Source organism: Salmo trutta, unplaced genomic scaffold (assembly GCF_901001165.1).
Source record: "Salmo trutta unplaced genomic scaffold, fSalTru1.1, whole genome shotgun sequence".
Classification (NCBI taxonomy): domain Eukaryota; kingdom Metazoa; phylum Chordata; class Actinopteri; order Salmoniformes; family Salmonidae; genus Salmo; species Salmo trutta.
The window spans coordinates 15,382-38,332 of record NW_021822917.1 but is presented as its reverse complement, the minus strand read 5'-3'; the positions used below and the strand labels follow the sequence as shown (position 1 = coordinate 38,332).

General features: G+C 41.9%; 13 non-coding genes across 13 annotated transcripts; all 13 read left to right on the top strand.

Moving 5' to 3' along the window:
* Positions 1–302: 302 nt before the first annotated feature.
* On the top strand, positions 303–421 carry LOC115187188 (5S ribosomal RNA). Its single transcript, XR_003875931.1, has one exon. It is a non-coding gene; the product is annotated as a 5S ribosomal RNA (ribosomal RNA).
* A 1,192-nt stretch (positions 422–1,613) lies between these two features.
* Positions 1,614–1,732, top strand: LOC115187187 (5S ribosomal RNA). Its single transcript, XR_003875930.1, has one exon. It is a non-coding gene; the product is annotated as a 5S ribosomal RNA (ribosomal RNA).
* A 1,177-nt stretch (positions 1,733–2,909) lies between these two features.
* LOC115187185 (5S ribosomal RNA) lies at positions 2,910–3,028 on the top strand. Its single transcript, XR_003875929.1, has one exon. It is a non-coding gene; the product is annotated as a 5S ribosomal RNA (ribosomal RNA).
* Positions 3,029–4,212: 1,184 nt separating this feature from the next.
* LOC115187184 (5S ribosomal RNA) lies at positions 4,213–4,331 on the top strand. Its single transcript, XR_003875928.1, has one exon. It is a non-coding gene; the product is annotated as a 5S ribosomal RNA (ribosomal RNA).
* Positions 4,332–5,525: 1,194 nt separating this feature from the next.
* Positions 5,526–5,644, top strand: LOC115187183 (5S ribosomal RNA). Its single transcript, XR_003875927.1, has one exon. It is a non-coding gene; the product is annotated as a 5S ribosomal RNA (ribosomal RNA).
* Positions 5,645–6,835: 1,191 nt separating this feature from the next.
* LOC115187222 (5S ribosomal RNA) lies at positions 6,836–6,954 on the top strand. Its single transcript, XR_003875964.1, has one exon. It is a non-coding gene; the product is annotated as a 5S ribosomal RNA (ribosomal RNA).
* Positions 6,955–8,131: 1,177 nt separating this feature from the next.
* On the top strand, positions 8,132–8,250 carry LOC115187217 (5S ribosomal RNA). Its single transcript, XR_003875959.1, has one exon. It is a non-coding gene; the product is annotated as a 5S ribosomal RNA (ribosomal RNA).
* Positions 8,251–9,433: 1,183 nt separating this feature from the next.
* On the top strand, positions 9,434–9,552 carry LOC115187220 (5S ribosomal RNA). Its single transcript, XR_003875962.1, has one exon. It is a non-coding gene; the product is annotated as a 5S ribosomal RNA (ribosomal RNA).
* Positions 9,553–10,728: 1,176 nt separating this feature from the next.
* On the top strand, positions 10,729–10,847 carry LOC115187205 (5S ribosomal RNA). The gene has a single exon (XR_003875948.1). It is a non-coding gene; the product is annotated as a 5S ribosomal RNA (ribosomal RNA).
* A 1,177-nt stretch (positions 10,848–12,024) lies between these two features.
* LOC115187194 (5S ribosomal RNA) lies at positions 12,025–12,143 on the top strand. The gene has a single exon (XR_003875937.1). It is a non-coding gene; the product is annotated as a 5S ribosomal RNA (ribosomal RNA).
* Positions 12,144–13,321: 1,178 nt separating this feature from the next.
* LOC115187218 (5S ribosomal RNA) lies at positions 13,322–13,440 on the top strand. The gene has a single exon (XR_003875960.1). It is a non-coding gene; the product is annotated as a 5S ribosomal RNA (ribosomal RNA).
* Positions 13,441–14,617: 1,177 nt separating this feature from the next.
* Positions 14,618–14,736, top strand: LOC115187182 (5S ribosomal RNA). Its single transcript, XR_003875926.1, has one exon. It is a non-coding gene; the product is annotated as a 5S ribosomal RNA (ribosomal RNA).
* An 8,096-nt stretch (positions 14,737–22,832) lies between these two features.
* Positions 22,833–22,951, top strand: LOC115187219 (5S ribosomal RNA). The gene has a single exon (XR_003875961.1). It is a non-coding gene; the product is annotated as a 5S ribosomal RNA (ribosomal RNA).

The following is a 22,951-nucleotide window of genomic DNA, read 5'->3' as shown; positions in this document are numbered from 1 at the left end:
TCCTCCTTAGTTCAATACATTTTAGAATATTGTTGAATTTCGGTTTAATGTCTGGATTCCGTGATTCCGTGTGGGCGAGCCGTATTTTCTAGGGCCCTAGTGTATGAAGTTGTCATAAGTGTCAACATAGGATATGCCCTCCCCCCCCCCCCCCCCCCCATCCCACAAGAGTCAAATATAGGGCGTGGAAATGTAAGCAAGGTTTGAGCTTTTTCAGAGTGTGTCACAAAGTGGACATTTCGCTGTCTCTTATGAGTGAGCGACACATTGACTTTATATAGTGTACCAAGAATTGTCCCTTCGCTTACGGCCATACCAGCCTGAATACGCCCGATCTCGTCCGATCTCGGAAGCTAAGCAGGGTCGGGCCTGGTTAGTACTTGGATGGGAGACCGCCTGGGAATACCAGGTGCTGTAAGCTTTTTGCTCCAGTAGAGGGTTCTCTTGTGTCATGCATGGAGCAACTGCCTTTTATTTATGGCCCTAATAATATTGTGTCTTTTTATTGGACTAAATGCAGTTTGTTAGCGCTTCCCTGCCCTGATCAAATCAAATCAAATATTGGACAGTGCGTTTCCCTCAAAATGTAGGCAGTACATTCAGCATTTCTTTTTAGTCTAGGAGACTGTCAATGTGTGTAGTCCATTAGGGCCCAGTAAAATCCCTTCAATGTTTTGCCTGATTCCCCCAAAGTCCCCCTTTTCTCCGTTTACATTTCCCCGTTGACCGTTTGTCCCTGTTTCTGCAGGTTTTCAACCTCAAAAGTACACCTTTGTAATAGAAATATAACAAGTTTGGATGTTCTATGTCCACGACATTGTTTAAAGCCTATCAGGAGACCACTTTTGAGGTCTGGGAAAAATGGAAGACATTTCGATTTTGGGGTGTAGTTACCCTTTAAACCCAAGTGTGCGCCAGAAAGAGACCTTTGTTTGGTTAAGCGGTGTTGCTGTAGCGCTCATGTGATTGCGGAGTTTGCAAAACAAATGGCCACTGGATTGATGCAAATAATCATGATATAATTCTGCCAGGCTGGCATAGGCTACTTTGCAGTTTACATTTAATTGAGAAGGTTTTGGGGGAAGCCTTTCCTTCTCTACCACAAGAAGGTTATCATTAGCCTCATCGCTAACGGCTACACAAAGTGTAGACATGCGCGCGCTCCGCACGAATGCGCACAGCAATTGGGCAGTCCTGTGCCGTTCCTGAAAGTTGCATGGAAAAACGAATCGCTGATGCATTTTGTTCAAGTCTTATGATTCACTTGGGCAAATGAATGCATTTTCTAACAAGTTGAAGGGATTTAATTGATTTCCTCCTTAGTTCAATACATTTTAGAATATTGTTGAATTTCGGTTTAATGTCTGGATTCCGTGATTCCGTGTGGGCGAGCCGTATTTTCTAGGGCCCTAGTGTATGAAGTTGTCATAAGTGTCAACATAGGATATGCCCTCTCCCCCCCCCCCCCCCATCCCACAAGAGTCAAATATAGGGCGTGGAAATGTAAGCAAGGTTTGAGCTTTTTCAGAGTGTGTCACAAAGTGGACATTTCGCTGTCTCTTATGAGTGAGCGACACATTGACTTTATATAGTGTACCAAGAATTGTCCCTTCGCTTACGGCCATACCAGCCTGAATACGCCCGATCTCGTCCGATCTCGGAAGCTAAGCAGGGTCGGGCCTGGTTAGTACTTGGATGGGAGACCGCCTGGGAATACCAGGTGCTGTAAGCTTTTTGCTCCAGTAGAGGGTTCTCTTGTGTCATGCATGGAGCAACTGCCTTTTATTTATGGCCCTAATAATATTGTGTCTTTTTATTGGACTAAATGCAGTTTGTTAGCGCTTCCCTGCCCTGATCAAATCAAATCAAATATTGGACAGTGCGTTTCCCTCAAAATGTAGGCAGTACATTCAGCATTTCTTTTTAGTCTAGGAGACTGTCAATGTGTGTAGTCCATTAGGGCCCAGTAAAATCCCTTCAATGTTTTGCCTGATTCCCCCAAAGTCCCCCTTTTCTCCGTTTACATTTCCCCGTTGACCGTTTGTCCCTGTTTCTGCAGGTTTTCAACCTCAAAAGTACACCTTTGTAATAGAAATATAACACGTTTGGATGTTCTATGTCCACGACATTGTTTAAAGCCTATCAGGAGACCACTTTTGAGGTCTGGGAAAAATGGAAGACATTTCGATTTTGGGGTGTAGTTACCCTTTAAACCCAAGTGTGCGCCAGAAAGAGACCTTTGTTTGGTTAAGCGGTGTTGCTGTAGCGCTCATGTGATTGCGGAGTTTGCAAAACAAATGGCCACTGGATTGATGCAAATAATCATGATATAATTCTGCCAGGCTGGCATAGGCTACTTTGCAGTTTACATTTAATTGAGAAGGTTTTGGGGGAAGCCTTTCCTTCTCTACCACAAGAAGGTTATCATTAGCCTCATCGCTAACGGCTACACAAAGTGTAGACATGCGCGCGCTCCGCACGAATGCGCACAGCAATTGGGCAGTCCTGTGCCGTTCCTGAAAGTTGCATGGAAAAAACGAATCGCTGATGCATTTTGTTCAAGTCTTATGATTCACTTGGGCAAATGAATGCATTTTCTAACAAGTTGAAGGGATTTAATTGATTTCCTCCTTAGTTCAATACATTTTAGAATATTGTTGAATTTCGGTTTAATGTCTGGATTCCGTTATGGCGAGCCGTATTTTCTAGGGCCCTAGTGTATGAAGTTGTCATAAGTGTCAACATAGGATATGCCCTCTCCCCCCCCCCCCACAAGAGTCAAATATAGGGCGTGGAAATGTAAGCAAGGTTTGAGCTTTTTCAGAGTGTGTCACAAAGTGGACATTTCGCTGTCTCTTATGAGTGAGCGACACATTGACTTTATATAGTGTACCAAGAATTGTCCCTTCGCTTACGGCCATACCAGCCTGAATACGCCCGATCTCGTCCGATCTCGGAAGCTAAGCAGGGTCGGGCCTGGTTAGTACTTGGATGGGAGACCGCCTGGGAATACCAGGTGCTGTAAGCTTTTTGCTCCAGTAGAGGGTTCTCTTGTGTCATGCATGGAGCAACTGCCTTTTATTTATGGCCCTAATAATATTGTGTCTTTTTATTGGACTAAATGCAGTTTGTTAGCGCTTCCCTGCCCTGATCAAATCAAATCAAATATTGGACAGTGCGTTTCCCTCAAAATGTAGGCAGTACATTCAGCATTTCTTTTTAGTCTAGGAGACTGTCAATGTGTGTAGTCCATTAGGGCCCAGTAAAATCCCTTCAATGTTTTGCCTGATTCCCCCAAAGTCCCCCTTTTCTCCGTTTACATTTCCCCGTTGACCGTTTGTCCCTGTTTCTGCAGGTTTTCAACCTCAAAAGTACACCTTTGTAATAGAAATATAACACGTTTGGATGTTCTATGTCCACGACATTGTTTAAAGCCTATCAGGAGACCACTTTTGAGGTCTGGGAAAAATGGAAGACATTTCGATTTTGGGGTGTAGTTACCCTTTAAACCCAAGTGTGCGCCAGAAAGAGACCTTTGTTTGGTTAAGCGGTGTTGCTGTAGCGCTCATGTGATTGCGGAGTTTGCAAAACAAATGGCCACTGGATTGATGCAAATAATCATGATATAATTCTGCCAGGCTGGCATAGGCTACTTTGCAGTTTACATTTAATTGAGAAGGTTTTGGGGGAAGCCTTTCCTTCTCTACCACAAGAAGGTTATCATTAGCCTCATCGCTAACGGCTACACAAAGTGTAGACATGCGCGCTCTCCGCACGAATGCGCACAGCAATTGGGCAGTCCTGTGCCGTTCGTGAAAGTTGCATGGAAAAACGAATCGCTGATGCATTTTGTTCAAGTCTTATGATTCACGTGGGCAAATGAATGCATTTTCTAACAAGTTGAAGGGATTTAATTGATTTCCTCCTTAGTTCAATACATTTTAGAATATTGTTGAATTTCGGTTTAATGTCTGGATTCCGTTATGGCGAGCCGTATTTTCTAGGGCCCTAGTGTATGAAGTTGTCATAAGTGTCAACATAGGATATGCCCTCTCCCCCCCCCCCCCCCATCCCACAAGAGTCAAATATAGGGCGTGGAAATGTAAGCAAGGTTTGAGCTTTTTCAGAGTGTGTCACAAAGTGGACATTTCGCTGTCTCTTATGAGTGAGCGACACATTGACTTTATATAGTGTACCAAGAATTGTCCCTTCGCTTACGGCCATACCAGCCTGAATACGCCCGATCTCGTCCGATCTCGGAAGCTAAGCAGGGTCGGGCCTGGTTAGTACTTGGATGGGAGACCGCCTGGGAATACCAGGTGCTGTAAGCTTTTTGCTCCAGTAGAGGGTTCTCTTGTGTCATGCATGGAGCAACTGCCTTTTATTTATGGCCCTAATAATATTGTGTCTTTTTATTGGACTAAATGCAGTTTGTTAGCGCTTCCCTGCCCTGATCAAATCAAATCAAATATTGGACAGTGCGTTTCCCTCAAAATGTAGGCAGTACATTCAGCATTTCTTTTTAGTCTAGGAGACTGTCAATGTGTGTAGTCCATTAGGGCCCAGTAAAATCCCTTCAATGTTTTGCCTGATTCCCCCAAAGTCCCCCTTTTCTCCGTTTACATTTCCCCGTTGACCGTTTGTCCCTGTTTCTGCAGGTTTTCAACCTCAAAAGTACACCTTTGTAATAGAAATATAACACGTTTGGATGTTCTATGTCCACGACATTGTTTAAAGCCTATCAGGAGACCACTTTTGAGGTCTGGGAAAAATGGAAGACATTTCGATTTTGGGGTGTAGTTACCCTTTAAACCCAAGTGTGCGCCAGAAAGAGACCTTTGTTTGGTTAAGCGGTGTTGCTGTAGCGCTCATGTGATTGCGGAGTTTGCAAAACAAATGGCCACTGGATTGATGCAAATAATCATGATATAATTCTGCCAGGCTGGCATAGGCTACTTTGCAGTTTACATTTAATTGAGAAGGTTTTGGGGGAAGCCTTTCCTTCTCTACCACAAGAAGGTTATCATTAGCCTCATCGCTAACGGCTACACAAAGTGTAGACATGCGCGCGCTCCGCACGAATGCGCACAGCAATTGGGCAGTCCTGTGCCGTTCGTGAAAGTTGCATGGAAAAACGAATCGCTGATGCATTTTGTTCAAGTCTTATGATTCACTTGGGCAAATGAATGCATTTTCTAACAAGTTGAAGGGATTTAATTGATTTCCTCCTTAGTTCAATACATTTTAGAATATTGTTGAATTTCGGTTTAATGTCTGGATTCCGTGATTCCGTGTGGGCGAGCCGTATTTTCTAGGGCCCTAGTGTATGAAGTTGTCATAAGTGTCAACATAGGATATGCCCTCCCCCCCCCCCCCCCCCCCATCCCACAAGAGTCAAATATAGGGCGTGGAAATGTAAGCAAGGTTTGAGCTTTTTCAGAGTGTGTCACAAAGTGGACATTTCGCTGTCTCTTATGAGTGAGCGACACATTGACTTTATATAGTGTACCAAGAATTGTCCCTTTGCTTACGGCCATACCAGCCTGAATACGCCCGATCTCGTCCGATCTCGGAAGCTAAGCAGGGTCGGGCCTGGTTAGTACTTGGATGGGAGACCGCCTGGGAATACCAGGTGCTGTAAGCTTTTTGCTCCAGTAGAGGGTTCTCTTGTGTCATGCATGGAGCAACTGCCTTTTATTTATGGCCCTAATAATATTGTGTCTTTTTATTGGACTAAATGCAGTTTGTTAGCGCTTCCCTGCCCTGATCAAATCAAATCAAATATTGGACAGTGCGTTTCCCTCAAAATGTAGGCAGTACATTCAGCATTTCTTTTTAGTCTAGGAGACTGTCAATGTGTGTAGTCCATTAGGGCCCAGTAAAATCCCTTCAATGTTTTGCCTGATTCCCCCAAAGTCCCCCTTTTCTCCGTTTACATTTCCCCGTTGACCGTTTGTCCCTGTTTCTGCAGGTTTTCAACCTCAAAAGTACACCTTTGTAATAGAAATATAACAAGTTTGGATGTTCTATGTCCACGACATTGTTTAAAGCCTATCAGGAGACCACTTTTGAGGTCTGGGAAAAATGGAAGACATTTCGATTTTGGGGTGTAGTTACCCTTTAAACCCAAGTGTGCGCCAGAAAGAGACCTTTGTTTGGTTAAGCGGTGTTGCTGTAGCGCTCATGTGATTGCGGAGTTTGCAAAACAAATGGCCACTGGATTGATGCAAATAATCATGATATAATTCTGCCAGGCTGGCATAGGCTACTTTGCAGTTAACATTTAATTGAGAAGGTTTTGGGGGAAGCCTTTCCTTCTCTACCACAAGAAGGTTATCATTAGCCTCATCGCTAACGGCTACACAAAGTGTAGACATGCGCGCGCTCCGCACGAATGCGCACAGCAATTGGGCAGTCCTGTGCCGTTCCTGAAAGTTGCATGGAAAAACGAATCGCTGATGCATTTTGTTCAAGTCTTATGATTCACTTGGGCAAATGAATGCATTTTCTAACAAGTTGAAGGGATTTAATTGATTTCCTCCTTAGTTCAATACATTTTAGAATATTGTTGAATTTCGGTTTAATGTCTGGATTCCGTGGTTCCGTGTGGGCGAGCCGTATTTTCTAGGGCCCTAGTGTATGAAGTTGTCATAAGTGTCAACATAGGATATGCCCTCTCCCCCCCCCCCCCCATCCCACAAGAGTCAAATATAGGGCGTGGAAATGTAAGCAAGGTTTGAGCTTTTTCAGAGTGTGTCACAAAGTGGACATTTCGCTGTCTCTTATGAGTGAGCGACACATTGACTTTATATAGTGTACCAAGAATTGTCCCTTCGCTTACGGCCATACCAGCCTGAATACGCCCGATCTCGTCCGATCTCGGAAGCTAAGCAGGGTCGGGCCTGGTTAGTACTTGGATGGGAGACCGCCTGGGAATACCAGGTGCTGTAAGCTTTTTGCTCCAGTAGAGGGTTCTCTTGTGTCATGCATGGAGCAACTGCCTTTTATTTATGGCCCTAATAATATTGTGTCTTTTTATTGGACTAAATGCAGTTTGTTAGCGCTTCCCTGCCCTGATCAAATCAAATCAAATATTGGACAGTGCGTTTCCCTCAAAATGTAGGCAGTACATTCAGCATTTCTTTTTAGTCTAGGAGACTGTCAATGTGTGTAGTCCATTAGGGCCCAGTAAAATCCCTTCAATGTTTTGCCTGATTCCCCCAAAGTCCCCCTTTTCTCCGTTTACATTTCCCCGTTGACCGTTTGTCCCTGTTTCTGCAGGTTTTCAACCTCAAAAGTACACCTTTGTAATAGAAATATAACACGTTTGGATGTTCTATGTCCACGACATTGTTTAAAGCCTATCAGGAGACCACTTTTGAGGTCTGGGAAAAATGGAAGACATTTCGATTTTGGGGTGTAGTTACCCTTTAAACCCAAGTGTGCGCCAGAAAGAGACCTTTGTTTGGTTAAGCGGTGTTGCTGTAGCGCTCATGTGATTGCGGAGTTTGCAAAACAAATGGCCACTGGATTGATGCAAATAATCATGATATAATTCTGCCAGGCTGGCATAGGCTACTTTGCAGTTTACATTTAATTGAGAAGGTTTTGGGGGAAGCCTTTCCTTCTCTACCACAAGAAGGTTATCATTAGCCTCATCGCTAACGGCTACACAAAGTGTAGACATGCGCGCGCTCCGCACGAATGCGCACAGCAATTGGGCAGTCCTGTGCCGTTCCTGAAAGTTGCATGGAAAAACGAATCGCTGATGCATTTTGTTCAAGTCTTATGATTCACGTGGGCAAATGAATGCATTTTCTAACAAGTTGAAGGGATTTAATTGATTTCCTCCTTAGTTCAATACATTTTAGAATATTGTTGAATTTCGGTTTAATGTCTGGATTCCGTTATGGCGAGCCGTATTTTCTAGGGCCCTAGTGTATGAAGTTGTCATAAGTGTCAACATAGGATATGCCCTCTCCCCCCCCCCCCCACAAGAGTCAAATATAGGGCGTGGAAATGTAAGCAAGGTTTGAGCTTTTTCAGAGTGTGTCACAAAGTGGACATTTCGCTGTCTCTTATGAGTGAGCGGCACATTGACTTTATATAGTGTACCAAGAATTGTCCCTTCGCTTACGGCCATACCAGCCTGAATACGCCCGATCTCGTCCGATCTCGGAAGCTAAGCAGGGTCGGGCCTGGTTAGTACTTGGATGGGAGACCGCCTGGGAATACCAGGTGCTGTAAGCTTTTTGCTCCAGTAGAGGGTTCTCTTGTGTCATGCATGGAGCAACTGCCTTTTATTTATGGCCCTAATAATATTGTGTCTTTTTATTGGACTAAATGCAGTTTGTTAGTGCTTCCCTGCCCTGATCAAATCAAATCAAATATTGGACAGTGCGTTTCCCTCAAAATGTAGGCAGTACATTCAGCATTTCTTTTTAGTCTAGGAGACTGTCAATGTGTGTAGTCCATTAGGGCCCAGTAAAATCCCTTCAATGTTTTGCCTGATTCCCCCAAAGTCCCCCTTTTCTCCGTTTACATTTCCCCGTTGACCGTTTGTCCCTGTTTCTGCAGGTTTTCAACCTCAAAAGTACACCTTTGTAATAGAAATATAACACGTTTGGATGTTCTATGTCCACGACATTGTTTAAAGCCTATCAGGAGACCACTTTTGAGGTCTGGGAAAAATGGAAGACATTTCGATTTTGGGGTGTAGTTACCCTTTAAACCCAAGTGTGCGCCAGAAAGAGACCTTTGTTTGGTTAAGCGGTGTTGCTGTAGCGCTCATGTGATTGCGGAGTTTGCAAAACAAATGGCCACTGGATTGATGCAAATAATCATGATATAATTCTGCCAGGCTGGCATAGGCTACTTTGCAGTTAACATTTAATTGAGAAGGTTTTGGGGGAAGCCTTTCCTTCTCTACCACAAGAAGGTTATCATTAGCCTCATCGCTAACGGCTACACAAAGTGTAGACATGCGCGCGCTCCGCACGAATGCGCACAGCAATTGGGCAGTCCTGTGCCGTTCCTGAAAGTTGCATGGAAAAACGAATCGCTGATGCATTTTGTTCAAGTCTTATGATTCACTTGGGCAAATGAATGCATTTTCTAACAAGTTGAAGGGATTTAATTGATTTCCTCCTTAGTTCAATACATTTTAGAATATTGTTGAATTTCGGTTTAATGTCTGGATTCCGTGATTCCGTGTGGGCGAGCCGTATTTTCTAGGGCCCTAGTGTATGAAGTTGTCATAAGTGTCAACATAGGATATGCCCTCTCCCCCCATCCCACAAGAGTCAAATATAGGGCGTGGAAATGTAAGCAAGGTTTGAGCTTTTTCAGAGTGTGTCACAAAGTGGACATTTCGCTGTCTCTTATGAGTGAGCGGCACATTGACTTTATATAGTGTACCAAGAATTGTCCCTTCGCTTACGGCCATACTAGCCTGAATACGCCCGATCTCGTCCGATCTCGGGAGCTAAGCAGGGTCGGGCCTGGTTAGTACTTGGATGGGAGACCGCCTGGGAATACCAGGTGCTGTAAGCTTTTTGCTCCAGTAGAGGGTTCTCTTGTGTCATGCATGGAGCAACTGCCTTTTATTTATGGCCCTAATAATATTGTGTCTTTTTATTGGACTAAATGCAGTTTGTTAGCGCTTCCCTGCCCTGATCAAATCAAATCAAATATTGGACAGTGCGTTTCCCTCAAAATGTAGGCAGTACATTCAGCATTTCTTTTTAGTCTAGGAGACTGTCAATGTGTGTAGTCCATTAGGGCCCAGTAAAATCCCTTCAATGTTTTGCCTGATTCCCCCAAAGTCCCCCTTTTCTCCGTTTACATTTCCCCGTTGACCGTTTGTCCCTGTTTCTGCAGGTTTTCAACCTCAAAAGTACACCTTTGTAATAGAAATATAACACGTTTGGATGTTCTATGTCCACGACATTGTTTAAAGCCTATCAGGAGACCACTTTTGAGGTCTGGGAAAAATGGAAGACATTTCGATTTTGGGGTGTAGTTACCCTTTAAACCCAAGTGTGCGCCAGAAAGAGACCTTTGTTTGGTTAAGCGGTGTTGCTGTAGCGCTCATGTGATTGCGGAGTTTGCAAAACAAATGGCCACTGGATTGATGCAAATAATCATGATATAATTCTGCCAGGCTGGCATAGGCTACTTTGCAGTTTACATTTAATTGAGAAGGTTTTGGGGGAAGCCTTTCCTTCTCTACCACAAGAAGGTTATCATTAGCCTCATCGCTAACGGCTACACAAAGTGTAGACATGCGCGCGCTCCGCACGAATGCGCACAGCAATTGGGCAGTCCTGTGCCGTTCCTGAAAGTTGCATGGAAAAACGAATCGCTGATGCATTTTGTTCAAGTCTTATGATTCACTTGGGCAAATGAATGCATTTTCTAACAAGTTGAAGGGATTTAATTGATTTCCTCCTTAGTTCAATACATTTTAGAATATTGTTGAATTTCGGTTTAATGTCTGGATTCCGTTATGGCGAGCCGTATTTTCTAGGGCCCTAGTGTATGAAGTTGTCATAAGTGTCAACATAGGATATGCCCTCTCCCCCCCCCCCCACAAGAGTCAAATATAGGGCGTGGAAATGTAAGCAAGGTTTGAGCTTTTTCAGAGTGTGTCACAAAGTGGACATTTCGCTGTCTCTTATGAGTGAGCGACACATTGACTTTATATAGTGTACCAAGAATTGTCCCTTCGCTTACGGCCATACCAGCCTGAATACGCCCGATCTCGTCCGATCTCGGAAGCTAAGCAGGGTCGGGCCTGGTTAGTACTTGGATGGGAGACCGCCTGGGAATACCAGGTGCTGTAAGCTTTTTGCTCCAGTAGAGGGTTCTCTTGTGTCATGCATGGAGCAACTGCCTTTTATTTATGGCCCTAATAATATTGTGTCTTTTTATTGGACTAAATGCAGTTTGTTAGCGCTTCCCTGCCCTGATCAAATCAAATCAAATATTGGACAGTGCGTTTCCCTCAAAATGTAGGCAGTACATTCAGCATTTCTTTTTAGTCTAGGAGACTGTCAATGTGTGTAGTCCATTAGGGCCCAGTAAAATCCCTTCAATGTTTTGCCTGATTCCCCCAAAGTCCCCCTTTTCTCCGTTTACATTTCCCCGTTGACCGTTTGTCCCTGTTTCTGCAGGTTTTCAACCTCAAAAGTACACCTTTGTAATAGAAATATAACACGTTTGGATGTTCTATGTCCACGACATTGTTTAAAGCCTATCAGGAGACCACTTTTGAGGTCTGGGAAAAATGGAAGACATTTCGATTTTGGGGTGTAGTTACCCTTTAAACCCAAGTGTGCGCCAGAAAGAGACCTTTGTTTGGTTAAGCGGTGTTGCTGTAGCGCTCATGTGATTGCGGAGTTTGCAAAACAAATGGCCACTGGATTGATGCAAATAATCATGATATAATTCTGCCAGGCTGGCATAGGCTACTTTGCAGTTTACATTTAATTGAGAAGGTTTTGGGGGAAGCCTTTCCTTCTCTACCACAAGAAGGTTATCATTAGCCTCATCGCTAACGGCTACACAAAGTGTAGACATGCGCGCGCTCCGCACGAATGCGCACAGCAATTGGGCAGTCCTGTGCCGTTCCTGAAAGTTGCATGGAAAAACGAATCGCTGATGCATTTTGTTCAAGTCTTATGATTCACTTGGGCAAATGAATGCATTTTCTAACAAGTTGAAGGGATTTAATTGATTTCCTCCTTAGTTCAATACATTTTAGAATATTGTTGAATTTCGGTTTAATGTCTGGATTCCGTTATGGCGAGCCGTATTTTCTAGGGCCCTAGTGTATGAAGTTGTCATAAGTGTCAACATAGGATATGCCCTCTCCCCCCCCCCCCCACAAGAGTCAAATATAGGGCGTGGAAATGTAAGCAAGGTTTGAGCTTTTTCAGAGTGTGTCACAAAGTGGACATTTCGCTGTCTCTTATGAGTGAGCGACACATTGACTTTATATAGTGTACCAAGAATTGTCCCTTTGCTTACGGCCATACCAGCCTGAATACGCCCGATCTCGTCCGATCTCGGAAGCTAAGCAGGGTCGGGCCTGGTTAGTACTTGGATGGGAGACCGCCTGGGAATACCAGGTGCTGTAAGCTTTTTGCTCCAGTAGAGGGTTCTCTTGTGTCATGCATGGAGCAACTGCCTTTTATTTATGGCCCTAATAATATTGTGTCTTTTTATTGGACTAAATGCAGTTTGTTAGCGCTTCCCTGCCCTGATCAAATCAAATCAAATATTGGACAGTGCGTTTCCCTCAAAATGTAGGCAGTACATTCAGCATTTCTTTTTAGTCTAGGAGACTGTCAATGTGTGTAGTCCATTAGGGCCCAGTAAAATCCCTTCAATGTTTTGCCTGATTCCCCCAAAGTCCCCCTTTTCTCCGTTTACATTTCCCCGTTGACCGTTTGTCCCTGTTTCTGCAGGTTTTCAACCTCAAAAGTACACCTTTGTAATAGAAATATAACACGTTTGGATGTTCTATGTCCACGACATTGTTTAAAGCCTATCAGGAGACCACTTTTGAGGTCTGGGAAAAATGGAAGACATTTCGATTTTGGGGTGTAGTTACCCTTTAAACCCAAGTGTGCGCCAGAAAGAGACCTTTGTTTGGTTAAGCGGTGTTGCTGTAGCGCTCATGTGATTGTGGAGTTTGCAAAACAAATGGCCACTGGATTGATGCAAATAATCATGATATAATTCTGCCAGGCTGGCATAGGCTACTTTGCAGTTTACATTTAATTGAGAAGGTTTTGGGGGAAGCCTTTCCTTCTCTACCACAAGAAGGTTATCATTAGCCTCATCGCTAACGGCTACACAAAGTGTAGACATGCGCGCGCTCCGCACGAATGCGCACAGCAATTGGGCAGTCCTGTGCCGTTCCTGAAAGTTGCATGGAAAAACGAATCGCTGATGCATTTTGTTCAAGTCTTATGATTCACTTGGGCAAATGAATGCATTTTCTAACAAGTTGAAGGGATTTAATTGATTTCCTCCTTAGTTCAATACATTTTAGAATATTGTTGAATTTCGGTTTAATGTCTGGATTCCGTTATGGCGAGCCGTATTTTCTAGGGCCCTAGTGTATGAAGTTGTCATAAGTGTCAACATAGGATATGCCCTCTCCCCCCCCCCCCCCACAAGAGTCAAATATAGGGCGTGGAAATGTAAGCAAGGTTTGAGCTTTTTCAGAGTGTGTCACAAAGTGGACATTTCGCTGTCTCTTATGAGTGAGCGACACATTGACTTTATATAGTGTACCAAGAATTGTCCCTTCGCTTACGGCCATACTAGCCTGAATACGCCCGATCTCGTCCGATCTCGGAAGCTAAGCAGGGTCGGGCCTGGTTAGTACTTGGATGGGAGACCGCCTGGGAATACCAGGTGCTGTAAGCTTTTTGCTCCAGTAGAGGGTTCTCTTGTGTCATGCATGGAGCAACTGCCTTTTATTTATGGCCCTAATAATATTGTGTCTTTTTATTGGACTAAATGCAGTTTGTTAGCGCTTCCCTGCCCTGATCAAATCAAATCAAATATTGGACAGTGCGTTTCCCTCAAAATGTAGGCAGTACATTCAGCATTTCTTTTTAGTCTAGGAGACTGTCAATGTGTGTAGTCCATTAGGGCCCAGTAAAATCCCTTCAATGTTTTGCCTGATTCCCCCAAAGTCCCCCTTTTCTCCGTTTACATTTCCCCGTTGACCGTTTGTCCCTGTTTCTGCAGGTTTTCAACCTCAAAAGTACACCTTTGTAATAGAAATATAACACGTTTGGATGTTCTATGTCCACGACATTGTTTAAAGCCTATCAGGAGACCACTTTTGAGGTCTGGGAAAAATGGAAGACATTTCGATTTTGGGGTGTAGTTACCCTTTAAACCCAAGTGTGCGCCAGAAAGAGACCTTTGTTTGGTTAAGCGGTGTTGCTGTAGCGCTCATGTGATTGTGGAGTTTGCAAAACAAATGGCCACTGGATTGATGCAAATAATCATGATATAATTCTGCCAGGCTGGCATAGGCTACTTTGCAGTTTACATTTAATTGAGAAGGTTTTGGGGGAAGCCTTTCCTTCTCTACCACAAGAAGGTTATCATTAGCCTCATCGCTAACGGCTACACAAAGTGTAGACATGCGCGCGCTCCGCACGAATGCGCACAGCAATTGGGCAGTCCTGTGCCGTTCCTGAAAGTTGCATGGAAAAACGAATCGCTGATGCATTTTGTTCAAGTCTTATGATTCACTTGGGCAAATGAATGCATTTTCTAACAAATTGAAGGGATTTAATTGATTTCCTCCTTAGTTCAATACATTTTGGAATATTGTTGAATTTCGGTTTAATGTCTGGATTCCGTTATGGCGAGCCGTATTTTCTAGGGCCCTAGTGTATGAAGTTGTCATAAGTGTCAACATAGGATATGCCCTCTCCCCCCCCCCCCCACAAGAGTCAAATATAGGGCGTGGAAATGTAAGCAAGGTTTGAGCTTTTTCAGAGTGTGTCACAAAGTGGACATTTCGCTGTCTCTTATGAGTGAGCGACACATTGACTTTATATAGTGTACCAAGAATTGTCCCTTCGCTTACGGCCATACCAGCCTGAATACGCCCGATCTCGTCCGATCTCGGAAGCTAAGCAGGGTCGGGCCTGGTTAGTACTTGGATGGGAGACCGCCTGGGAATACCAGGTGCTGTAAGCTTTTTGCTCCAGTAGAGGGTTCTCTTGTGTCATGCATGGAGCAACTGCCTTTTATTTATGGCCCTAATAATATTGTGTCTTTTTATTGGACTAAATGCAGTTTGTTAGCGCTTCCCTGCCCTGATCAAATCAAATATTGGACAGTGCGTTTCCCTCAAAATGTAGGCAGTACATTCAGCATTTCTTTTTAGTCTAGGAGACTGTCAATGTGTGTAGTCCATTAGGGCCCAGTAAAATCCCTTCAATGTTTTGCCTGATTCCCCCAAAGTCCCCCTTTTCTCCGTTTACATTTCCCCGTTGACCGTTTGTCCCTGTTTCTGCAGGTTTTCAACCTCAAAAGTACACCTTTGTAATAGAAATATAACACGTTTGGATGTTCTATGTCCACGACATTGTTTAAAGCCTATCAGGAGACCACTTTTGAGGTCTGGGAAAAATGGAAGACATTTCGATTTTGGGGTGTAGTTACCCTTTAAACCCAAGTGTGCGCCAGAAAGAGACCTTTGTTTGGTTAAGCGGTGTTGCTGTAGCGCTCATGTGATTGCGGAGTTTGCAAAACAAATGGCCACTGGATTGATGCAAATAATCATGATATAATTCTGCCAGGCTGGCATAGGCTACTTTGCAGTTTACATTTAATTGAGAAGGTTTTGGGGGAAGCCTTTCCTTCTCTACCACAAGAAGGTTATCATTAGCCTCATCGCTAACGGCTACACAAAGTGTAGACATGCGCGCGCTCCGCACGAATGCGCACAGCAATTGGGCAGTCCTGTGCCGTTCGTGAAAGTTGCATGGAAAAACGAATCGCTGATGCATTTTGTTCAAGTCTTATGATTCACTTGGGCAAATGAATGCATTTTCTAACAAGTTGAAGGGATTTAATTGATTTCCTCCTTAGTTCAATACATTTTAGAATATTGTTGAATTTCGGTTTAATGTCTGGATTCCGTGATTCCGTGTGGGCGAGCCGTATTTTCTAGGGCCCTAGTGTATGAAGTTGTCATAAGTGTCAACATAGGATATGCCCTCTCCCCCCCCCCCCCCATCCCACAAGAGTCAAATATAGGGCGTGGAAATGTAAGCAAGGTTTGAGCTTTTTCAGAGTGTGTCACAAAGTGGACATTTCGCTGTCTCTTATGAGTGAGCGACACATTGACTTTATATAGTGTACCAAGAATTGTCCCTTCGCTTACGGCCATACCAGCCTGGGGGCGCTATTCCTGATTGGAGAAGTGACGACAGGTGCGAGTAATTGAGCTGTGAGCGAGTGTTTGCTTGAGAGTGTTTGCTCGAGAGCTATTTTTGTTTATTTTTTTGGATTTTGACATATAATTTTTTGTTTTTTCATTTGAATAGTTTTAAGTTTGGTTAGTTTTCCCCCCCTGCAGTTTTGCTGCTTGGGGGAGGTTTTTTTCGGTTTCATTTTTTGATTTACAATGACGGACAACATGGCAACGACAAACGGAATGGACAAGGACAACGAAAATGCGCAACGGAAAGATAATGAAAATAAAGGAGGAATGAAATATGGAAAAGAATACACGGTGGCAATTGAGTTGGTGGGAGAAGAAAAGGTGACGACGATGGAATTACTGAGAGCAATTAAGGAGACGTGTGGAGAGGTGGTGGGATGCCGAATGAAAGGAGACAAGAAGTATGAAATTACGATGAGAAACGGAAAAGGTAAAGAACGTCTAATGGACGGTTTAAGGATAAAGGACACCAGGATTCTGGCGAGAGATGTGAATGTCAATGAATTGGTGGTGTCTTTTATGAATCTCCCGGTATATATAGAAGATAAAGTTATACTGGACAAGCTGAGTAGCTGGGGAGTAACGGCCGTCTCGGAGATAAGGAGGAGAGTTTGGCCTGGAACGGAGGTGGTTGACGGGACACGTTTTTGTAAAGTTAAATTTACGGAAAAAGTCCAATCATTGCCATATTCCACAAAAATTGAGACGCTGGAGGGAATTGAATACTTCAGGGTTATTCATGACAAACAGGTCAGAGTTTGTCGGTTGTGTATTCAACCAGGGCACATAGTCAAAGACTGCCCTGAATTCAAGTGCTTTAAGTGCGGTAATCAAGGCCATTACGCTAGAGAATGTATCGGAGAAAAGGAAAGGAATTTTTGTGGCAGATGCAGAAAGACATTGACGGAGTGCAACTGTGGAGAGGTTATGACTGAAGAGGGGAGTCAAGTACTATTCGAGGAAGCAGTTGTACTGTCGGAAGAAGGAGAAGAAGATGGAGGAGAGGACGTGGTGGAGGGTGGAGAGACGGAGGAAGGAAGAAGGGAGAAGAAGGAAGACCAGAAGATGAACGAAATTGGGAGCAGCATGGATTCGGAAATAAGAAGATGGAGTTTTCAGGAGGAGGGGGGGAGTGGACTGGGGGGAAGCACGGGGGACTCACAGGTTATGGGGGAAAACACAGCAGAAACAAGTACCTCGGGGGGTGAAGAAATGGAGAGGGGTTTAAGTTTAATGACAATAACAGAGACGGGTATGAACACGGGGAGCACAACGATGACTACACATGAGACGGAGATGAACACGGGGAGCACAACGAATATTCCAGAAACGGCGATGAGCACGGGGAGCACGGCGACTGTATTGGAGGCGGCGATGAGCGCGGGGAGCAGGACGGACGAGGGTGTAAAGAAGACAAGTTGGCTGGATGAGATGGAATTGGAGGAGATATCGGACACGGATGATGGGGAAAAGTTTGAAAGAACGACAGGAGGATACAGGAAGAGGAAAGCGGCGGAGGGGAGGGAGAGAAAGGGTGGAAGAGGAAAGAAACTGGATAAAAGGTAGAGCATAATGAAATTATATTTTATAATTTTATTATTTATTAGTATGGTCAAAATAATGTCGATAAATGCAAATGGTGTGAGAACAATAGGAAAATTTAATAGAATAGTACAAATGAAGAATTCTGAAATTTTATGTATTCAAGAGACGCACTGGGATAATGTGTGTGTTTTAGAAGTACAAAAAATATGGAGGGATTTTATTTATGTAAACAATGGCAGGGGGAATTCATGTGGGGTTGCAATTTTATTAAGGAAGGATGTAGTAGAAAATGTGAAGAAGATATATAATGATAATAATGGGAGGATTTTAATTTTAGATTTTGAGTATATGAGTAGGGTTTTTAGAATTATAAATATTTATGCGCCGAATAATGAAATAGAGAGAAGGAATTTATTTTTAGAATTAGGGAAATGGTGCAAGGGTAACTGTATTTTAGTTGGGGATTTTAATGTAAAAATGGATAGACTAGATATGACAAGGGGAGCTATTTTTAGAAGTGACGTATCTAGGGGGGTTTTAAGGAAGATGATGTTTGAAAATAATTTGATTGATATATGGAGGGACGAGAATCCGAACAAGAGAGAATTTTCTAGAAGGCAGGTGGTTTTAGGGGAATTGAAACAGACACGGATAGATCTGGTTTTAGTAAATGAAGGGTTAAGGAATTTTATGAAAGATATTAAATATATTTTTACAACTTTTAGTGATCATGCTGGGTTAACATTTTCGGTGGGGTTAGATAAGGAAAGGAAAGGGGGGGGAATATGGTGTATGAATGCAGGGTATTTAGGTGATGAGGAATACGGGAAACAACTTAAATCTTTGATAGAACATGAAATGGAGGATAAGCAAAAAGGGAATGATAAGTGTCAGTGGTGGGAAAATGTTAAGGAAAAAATAAAAGTTTTTAGTATTAGATATGCAAGGAAGAAGAGGAGTAGGATGACAAGAGAAGAACATTTTTTAAGAACAAAACTGAATGAAGAAATGAGGAAATGTGATATTGATCCTAACTATAATATTGAAAGGTTTTTAGATTTAAAAGCACAATTGAGCAAATGTGAAATAGATAAGTGTAAGGGTGCAATTATTAGAAGTAGGGCAAAATATGTTTTAGAAGGGGAGAAATGTACAGTCATTTTTTCTTGGTTTAGAGAAAACTAAACAGATGAAATCATATATTAATGAGATTGAGAATGTAAAGGGTGAAGTGGTAAATGATTATGTTGAGATATTAGAAACTGTACAGAATTTTTATAAGGATTTATTTAAGAAAGGGGAGGTGGATGAGGGGTGTGTAAAAGAGATTTTAAATAGTGTGGATGTGCAAATTGGTGTTGAGGATAAGCAAATGTGTGATAGGAAGATAACAGTGGATGAAGTGAAAGATGCAATTAAGGGTTTACAAATAAATAAAAGTCCTGGAGTAGATGGACTAATTGCAGAGTTTTATAAAATGTATGAAAGTCTTTTAGCACCGATTTTATTGGAAGTATATCAATATATGGAAGATAATAATAATGTTTCAGACTCCATGGTGACAGGGCTGATATCGATTTTATATAAAAATAAGGGGAGCAAATTGAAACTAGAAAATTATAGGCCAATTAGTTTATTAAACTCAGATTATAAGATTTTAGCTAAGATACTGGCAAATAGGATGAAGATGGTTTTAAATGATATTATAGCACCTACACAAAATTATAGTGTGCCAGGAAGAGATATAGCAGATACCATAAATACACTTAGAGATGTGATAAATAAAATGAATAGTGATAAGATAGGGGGAATTGTTTTAAGTATAGATTTTAATAAAGCTTTTGACAGGGTGGAACATGATTTTATGTTTAGGGTACTAGAAAAATATGGGTTTGGAAATAGAATAATAGGATGGATAAAATTATTATATAGAAAGGCTAAAAGTAGGGTTAAATGTAATGGGGTTTTAACAGATTCTTTTATTCTTGAGAGATCAGTGAGACAGGGATGCCCTTTATCAGCTTTATTGTTTGTTTTATCGGTAGAACCCTTAGCGGCATACCTTAAAAAAGATCATTTTATAAATTGTGTAGAGACTCCGCAAGGAGGTTTTAGTTTAATTCATCAATATGCAGACGATACCACAATAACAGTTAGAGATGAGGGAAGTGTTAAAAGGGTGATGGAGTGTTTTAAAGTATATGAGCAAGCCTCAGGAGCAAAAGTGAATATGGAGAAGTCAGTAATAATGTATGTTGGGAAGATTAATGAGGGGACTTTTCCTTTTAAAATGGTAAATTATTATTTTAAGGTGTTAGGTGTGTTTTTAGGGGTGAAGGAACAGGAAGCGAGAGATCTGACATGGAGTGGAGTTATAAACAAAGTTAGGAAGGTGGTAAATATGTGGAGGGGGAGGGCATTGAAATTAAAAGGGAAAGTAATTGTTGTAAATTCATTGCTGATGTCAATTTTTATTCATGTCATGAATGTTTTAGACGTACCAGAATGGGTTTTATCTGAAATGAATACGATTTTAGTTGATTTTTTATGGGATGGGAAAGGAGCGAAAATTTCTTTTAAAACTCTGATTGCAGGTTATGAGGAGGGGGGTTTGAAGCTGGTAGATTTAAATGTTAGGAAAAAAGCAATTAGAGTCAAAATGGTACGGAAATATTTATATGGTGAATTAGATTACGGATGGAAAAGATTTTTTAAGGAGTATTTGCAGGAGGTTGGGAGGATGGGGGACAATGGTTTATTGATGTGCATGAAAAAGGAAATGTTAGGTAATATACCATTGTTTTATAGAGAAGTGTTTGAGGCTTGGGGGGAGTTTTTACCAAATATTTATTATGAGTGTACCATTTTAGACAATATTTTAAATCAGCCAATTTTTTTAAATCCCAAGATACAGTATAATAATAAGATGGTGTTTTGTAAATATTTTATGAGGGCTGGGATGAGACAGATTGGGGACATTTTATATGAGGTCATTCCAGGGTTTCTTCCTGTTCAAGCTATTTATGACAATGTTTGTGAAGTGGATGATGAAATCAGTAAAATTACTGTAGAAAATATGTATAAGAGAATTTTAGGGTGTATTCCTGAGGAATGGGTACTTTTAATAAATACAGAGGTGGTTGAGAGAGCTAAGGGTTTACCGGTTTTATACTATGAAAGTAATGGGGAGAAACATGTTTTATCAAGTTTAAAAGTTAAAATGGTTTATAGAAAATGTATTTTAAAAGAGACAAAAGCTCCTGCTTCAGAAAAAGTGTGGTCTAGGGTGTTTACAAATATAGATGTGAAATCAATATGGAAGAATGTTAATGTAAAATATAATGCTATAGAATGTGAAGACAATGATTTTAAATTGAAACATAATAGGATTTTTACGAATATGGTTTTACATCAAATAAATAGAAATATCAAAAGAGAATGTGATATTTGTGGTACGGGGGTGGAAAATTTTATGCACTTTTTTGTTGAATGCAGTAGATTGGAAGAGTTTCATAAGTTTTTAAAGAGGATTTTAGTACAACATTGGGGAGAAGATATTGTTAATGGGGTTGAGTGGAGGAGGTTGTTTCTCTTTGGTTTAAATGGAAAAAGTAAAGTTTTTAATATTAATTTAATGAATTTTGTTCTTAGTCATGCTAGATACGCTGTAAGACAAAGAAGAAATCTAGGACATTATGAAGGTAAAATTGTGAATGTGGAGGTTTTATTTAGAAGTATTTTAGAGAAAGATATAGAAGTAGTATATAAATATAGTGGATGCAATTTTGAAAAGCTGTTTGTGTGGGGGAGTACTTTTATTGAAATTGATTTAAATGAAAAACTTGTTTTTAATTATTAATTGGTTTTAGTGAATGATTGTGTTTTTAATTAGTTTTATTTTATTTTCTTTTTTGATTTTGTAAAAGGATGAATTGTTCATCCTTTTTTATTATTGATTGAATATTGTAAATATTATGTATTTTTCATAATAAAAGATAAAAAAAAAAAAAAATACGCCCGATCTCGTCCGATCTCGGAAGCTAAGCAGGGTCGGGCCTGGTTAGTACTTGGATGGGAGACCGCCTGGGAATACCAGGTGCTGTAAGCTTTTTGCTCCAGTAGAGGGTTCTCTTGTGTCATGCATGGAGCAACTGCCTTTTATTTATGGCCCTAATAATATTGTGTCTTTTTATTGGACTAAATGCAGTTTGTTAGTGCTTCCCTGCCCTGATCAAATCAAATCAAATATTGGACAGTGCGTTTCCCTCAAAATGTAGGCAGTACATTCAGCATTTCTTTTTAGTCTAGGAGACTGTCAATGTGTGTAGTCCATTAGGGCCCAGTAAAATCCCTTCAATGTTTTGCCTGATTCCCCCAAAGTCCCCCTTTTCTCCGTTTACATTTCCCCGTTGACCGTTTGTCCCTGTTTCTGCAGGTTTTCAACCTCAAAAGTACACCTTTGTAATAGAAATATAACACGTTTGGATGTTCTATGTCCACGACATTGTTTAAAGCCTATCAGGAGACCACTTTTGAGGTCTGGGAAAAATGGAAGACATTTCGATTTTGGGGTGTAGTTACCCTTTAAACCCAAGTGTGCGCCAGAAAGAGACCTTTGTTTGGTTAAGCGGTGTTGCTGTAGCGCTCATGTGATTGCGGAGTTTGCAAAACAAATGGCCACTGGATTGATGCAAATAATCATGATATAATTCTGCCAGGCTGGCATAGGCTACTTTGCAGTTTACATTTAATTGAGAAGGTTTTGGGGGAAGCCTTTCCTTCTCTACCACAAGAAGGTTATCATTAGCCTCATCGCTAACGGCTACACAAAGTGTAGACATGCGCGCGCTCCGCACGAATGCGCACAGCAATTGGGCAGTCCTGTGCCGTTCGTGAAAGTTGCATGGAAAAACGAATCGCTGATGCATTTTGTTCAAGTCTTATGATTCACTTGGGCAAATGAATGCATTTTCTAACAAGTTGAAGGGATTTAATTGATTTCCTCCTTAGTTCAATACATTTTAGAATATTGTTGAATTTCGGTTTAATGTCTGGATTCCGTGATTCCGTGTGGGCGAGCCGTATTTTCTAGGGCCCTAGTGTATGAAGTTGTCATAAGTGTCAACATAGGATATGCCCTCTCCCCCCCCCCCCCCATCCCACAAGAGTCAAATATAGGGCGTGGAAATGTAAGCAAGGTTTGAGCTTTCTCAGAGTGTGTCACAAAGTGGACATTTCGCTGTCTCTTATGAGTGAGCGGCACATTGACTTTATATAGTGTACCAAGAATTGTCCCTTCGCTTACGGCCATACCAGCCTGAATACGACCGATCTCGTCCGATCTCGGAAGCTAAGCAGGGTCGGGCCTGGTTAGTACTTGGATGGGAGACCGCCTGGGAATACCAGGTGCTGTAAGCT